We start from the raw sequence: 5,636 nt of genomic DNA on the forward strand, positions 1-5,636 counted from the left end.
GTTCACTTTCTGAGCTTTGTATGACTCAGGAATAGTAATGCTTCAACTTCTGCCTGACTTGGCTTCTTTCCATGCTTCAAACAGTTGTTTCATAGACTTTGACCAATTTTAATAGCTGGTTTTGCTGAAAGGGTTAGTCACAACTGGAGCTAGAACTTTGTAAAACCACTAAGGAAAACAGCTTGGTATATCTTGTAAAATTGAGTTTTTATGGACCTTAGGAATTCTACTCATATGACTGTGCTTCAGTGGAAGCTTTGCATACATACACACCAGAAAATGTTGATGAGAATGTTCATAACACTACTTAACACACCAACTAACGTCAAATTCCCGTCAGCCAGAGTTGAGAGAATACGCTATGATATATTTACACATAGATCAACTATACAAATTAAATGAAGTACAGTACGTAACAATGTAGATGAGTCACCACAATATAATTTTAGTTGAAAATAAAAATATTTCAAAGCTAATTGTACACGTGGCCCTTTATAGAACATGATGAACAGCATTAATAACATATTGTTTTCAGGGATGCATTAAGATTTCTTAAACCTATGTAAACATAAAAGACAGCAAGGAGTAATGACTTGCGGATTTGTAATAGTGGTTATTTTGGAAAAGAATGGCAGGAATGGAGAGGAATTGAGAGAAGAAACATGGTCATAATCCTAGTTTTCCTGCTATAAGGTGGTTCAGGAATGTTTCTTATACCAAGTTAACTAAATAAATTGATTAATTGAGCTCATAACATGAACAAAAGGTTGTAATTAATCCAGGCTTAAGTGCACAAGATATAATAACAACATCTTAAACTGGAGACTTTAGGCCTAAAGCCCGGAGGGAGAGATTTCTTTGAGAAGTAGAACTGCCTGAGTCATGACATTTCAGTGGCCGTTTGCACTATTATCTCTGGATGTCTGCCTAGTTCCTTAAGTATTATAAAACCTGTTTTAAATATTTAAAACCCAGTATTTAAAACCTGTTTTAAATATCGTGAGTAAAACTCCTAAATTTCCATGTATAGACCAGACTCAAGCACATGTTCCTCTTTCGGCAGTAGTAACCCAACCAGCCTCCTACTCAATCTGACTCTATCTTACAACTCTTCTCCATACTGTGCCACGGTGACGCCACTGAAATGCAAAGCTGGCCAAATGGTTTTGGCTACATCATTATCTGTAGAATCAGGTCTTTGGCAAATCATTATAATGGGCCTGTGTGATCTGTTCTTAGCAAATACCCACAGCTCCGTGTTATCCCCAATCTCTGCACATTTATACCCCTTATTTTGGCTCATGCCATTCAGTCCATTGGAAATGTCCTTATTCTTCATCATTGATATATTTTTTTCAACCCCAAGTTAATCTACGGTCCATGTCTTTAAAGACCCAGGGAAAACGAGGAATGGGCAAAAAGAATTTGATCATTCAAATGTTCAAAATAACTGCAGCCTCAAAAGTGACAATGTTTTAACATTACTATGATTTGAATCTGAAATGTCCACAATATATTCATGTGTTGGGTACCAGCTAATGGACTATTGAGAAGCAATTGGATCCTGACCTAATCCCTTAATTAATTCTTGATATAATGGTGCTATTGAAAAGTGGTAGAAACTCGAATAGAAGCAATAGATAACTGGGGACCTGCCCCAGAAAGATATCTCTTGTCCCCGGACCCATTTTTCTCTCTCTGCTTCCTAGCTGCCATGACATGAGCTACTTCCTTCAACACAGATTAGCTTCTTCCATGATGTTCTGCCTAACACAGGCCCATAGCAAGGGAACAATAAGTGAACTAAAACAAGTCTTTCTTCCTTTGCATTTTTATCTCGAGGGTCACCAGGGTGTGGGGGAGGGAATCAACAATATAATCATGTAAAGTGAATGCAGAGACAGTGCCTTTAAATTGACTCTTGGTTACAAACTTAGGCTCAGCCCTGAGCTCAGACTCCCACAGTGAGACCAACCTGAAACTTGATCGGAAACTGATCTTTTTCCCAGCTTCTCAGAGATAGTTTCTAGGCAGTAATCTGTATATGGAAAGAACTTGGATCTTGGAGTTAAACCAATATAAGCTTTAGAACCACATTCTGGAATACATTAAATTTATGGAAGATTAAATATGAACACCCTGAAGAAAAGAAAGAACAACTTAAATCATACATATGAGTCAGTCTGTGATTTCATTAGGTTAGTAGCTGTCTTCCAGGGAGCATAAGATGACACATAGAATCTGTTTTTGATACCAAACCCTCTATACTAGACTTCTAAGACAATTTTGACAAATTATTAGAGTTTCCTTACTTACTGACTTTGGAATTGTGCCTCCTGATGAGATACTACTGTATTATTTTAGCTACATAAATTTGAGGCAAGTTCTCAACATCTCTGAGCTTTGATTTCTACATTTTTAAATCCTATTGGAAGCATTGGAAATTATTATGTTTTTCCAAAGATGGTCATAATATCTCTCATTGTCTTAGTTCATTTTCTGTTACTGTAATAGAACACTAAACACTGAGTAATTTATAGAGGAGAGGTTTATTTAACTCATGGTTCTTTAGGCTCTGAATTCCAGGATCACAGAGCCTACAGCTGGTCACTGCACCACAACATGATGGAGGTAAAAAAAAAAAGCAAGCCAAGGTATACACGAGTTCACTTTTGTAACACCTTTCTCTCCACACACTTTAACGACTTCTGAGACAATGACTTCAGGAGGCCTCTACCCTCAATGATGAATCATCTCTTGAAGTCCTCACTGCCCTAAGACTTACATAGGCATTAAGCTTCCCAGCACATGAACTTTTGGGGGATACATTTTTTTAAAAAAAAATATGAAATGCTTCACTAATTTGAGTGTCATCCTTGCACAGGGGCCATGCTAATCTTCTCTGTATCGTTCCAATTTTAGTATATGTGCTGCTGAAGTGAGCACTGGAGGATACATTTAAACCAAAGCACCCACTCTCCATAAGCTCCAGGGTAAGATTTATATCCCTTCCCCAGGAGTTTACATGAGGGAATAGCTAGCTTATATTAATACAATGCACATAAATGAATATTATTTTAGGGGAGAGAGGCTTAGAATATTGAGGCTATCTGTAAAGTATGTGATCACCTGGAGGCCAGCATACTGTGAGGAAGCACAGGTGACAGAGATGAAAACGCAGATTGGTCTCTAGCCTGGGAATACGGATAATATAAACTTCCAGATTATACCAATTTGGAGTTATTGAGCCTCCAACCTTGGCATCTTCCAGCTGAGGCCTCACACATTACAAAACGCTTTTTTGTGTTCTTTTAATATTTCTAAGTTCATAGAATCCATGCATATAATAAAATTGAGTTATGCCTCTATGTTTTGGCATGGTTTTAAAAGCAACAATAGAAGACTGAATTCAAGTCTTTTTTGATGCACCAGATAAAAAACTTGTGCGCAGAAAATGGTGCTAGCATTGTGTCTGCCTGAGGTCTGGACTTGTAGTCTTAGATCAGTCACTTTATTTTTCTAATCCCAAAGTTTCTGTCTTTAGAAATACCTGCACAAGTAATGCAAATGTCTATTGTGTGGATCAAATAAACTAATATGAGTGTGCTTTGGAAACTGGAATATACTGAACAAATCAGAGGATTAGCGTATGAATAGTCTATCTGTCCTTTAAGAGATTTGGTAGGGGAGCACTATAATAATCCTTTAGTAGTAGTTAATGTCTAAAATACTAAGACTAAAGATGTAGATCTCATGCTAATTCCTAATTGAAAATAAATTCAACCATTTGCCTAATATACTTTTATGATGCACCTACTATAAGCATATACCTATATGTGTTTTTTTTTTCTTGCTCTCTTTTATACTAGTATGGGAGTTTGAACTCAGGGCCTTGCATACTCATTTGGCTTTTTAACAAAATCATAAGTGGTATCATGCCACACCTCTGCTTCTGCCGTTTTACTGTTTAATTGTATAAGTAAAAGTCTCTCAGATTTGTCTGTCTTGGCTGGCTTTGAACCTCCATTCTCAGATTTCAGCTTCCTGAGTAGCAAGGTTTACAGGCATGAGCCCCTGTCACCTGTCCTATACCTATGTGTTTTTTATGGGAAGGCGGAGATAAAAGGGTAACTAGTCCAGGCTTCCAAGAGGATGATCCTTTTATATTTGGAAGGACAAGGTAATAGATGTAATGCACAAGGAATAAATGAAATGCAAGAAGAATGGAGGCTTTTAGAGGAGTGTGCAACCTGGAAGGAGCAATAGAGGAGAAAAGAACTCATGCTCTTTCAGAACCTACCATGCATTGGATACTGTGCCAAGCTTTTTACATATGCTGTCTTGCTCAGTCCTCACAGTGACTCCAAGATGATGTCTGCCTTAAGATGCTTTTGTAAATGAGGAAACAGACACTTGAAGAGATTAAGTGTTTTGCTCAAGGCCATAGCAATATTACATAATCATTAAAATGCAGGTCTGGAGACACTTTACCATGCAGCTACCCTAAATAATTTTTTCTACCTCAAAGCATTGTTTTTCTACCCAATTTACCAAAACAAAATCCCTGCTTAAATATTTTCCCATTAGCTAATAGCATTCCTGTCCAATTAATTTTCCTCTGAACCTCTGAATTAAAATAATAATAACAATATTTGCCTAGAACATTACTGTTTCTAAAGCATGCTCACATCTTTTTTCTTCCTTGGTCCTCAAACAATCCTGTGAGGATGGCATTATGTTAAATCAGACTCTAAAAAATAATCAGTGGGGGCTGGGAGTGTGATGTAATGGTAGAATGCTTGCTTAGCATGCATGAAGCCCTGAGTTCAAATTCTCAGTATCGCATACACAGGAAAAGCCAGTCGTGATGCTGTGGCTCAAGTGGTAGAGTGCTAGATTTGAGAAAGCTCAAAGACAGTGCCCAGGCCCTGAGTTCAAGCCCCAAGACTAGCCTCCGCGCCCCCCTCCCTCCAGTAATAATAATAAAAACACAACTGCACTTGAGATTGCTGCCCATTTTAAAAGGAAATGTGTCTTTAATAGTATTCATTTTGTCTCACATTGAGAATCATTACTTTAAATATCAATAATTGTGTGGGAGGGTATGGAGGAAGGGGTGGATGGGTGTGTATGACTACCGGAGCTTAAAATCAGGGCCTGGCACAGTCCCTTAACTTTTTAGCTCAAGGCTGATACTTTACCACTTGAGCCACAGCTTCACTTCTGTCTCTTTGCTGGTTGATTAGAATTAAGAGTCTTATGGACGTTCCCGCCTGGGATGCCATCCCCAGATCTCAGCATCCTGAGGAGCTAAGACTGCAGACATGAGCCACGGGAACCTGATGAATCACCCAAATTTTGATAGACTTGTCACTGTGTTCAGAATGTCTTTAAATGGTGGCCTCATCCCATCATCAGCTATATCTTATGATACAGCATATACTTTTGTGAAAAATGGTGACCACAGATGTATTTTCTCAAAGTATCTTCTGGATAATTTCAATTGTTTTGAGCACTTTACTTTTCGGGTTGACTTTGGGTTAGCTCAGTTTATGTAGACACTGGTTTTTCCTTGTAATATAGCTGGCATGGAGTTTTGTTGTTGTTATTGTTGTTTAGAGAAGAGACAGCTCTTG

General features: G+C 38.0%; 1 non-coding gene across 1 annotated transcript; it reads right to left on the reverse strand.

The window, feature by feature from the left end:
- Nucleotides 1–2,839: 2,839 nt before the first annotated feature.
- Nucleotides 2,840–2,946, reverse strand: LOC150069093 (U6 spliceosomal RNA). The gene has a single exon (XR_016538622.1). It is a non-coding gene; the product is annotated as a U6 spliceosomal RNA (small nuclear RNA).
- Nucleotides 2,947–5,636: the final 2,690 nt, after the last annotated feature.

This window comes from Megascapheus bottae, chromosome 1, assembly GCF_031878675.1.
Source record: "Megascapheus bottae isolate mThoBot1 chromosome 1, mThoBot2.hap1, whole genome shotgun sequence".
Taxonomy (NCBI): domain Eukaryota; kingdom Metazoa; phylum Chordata; class Mammalia; order Rodentia; family Geomyidae; genus Megascapheus; species Megascapheus bottae.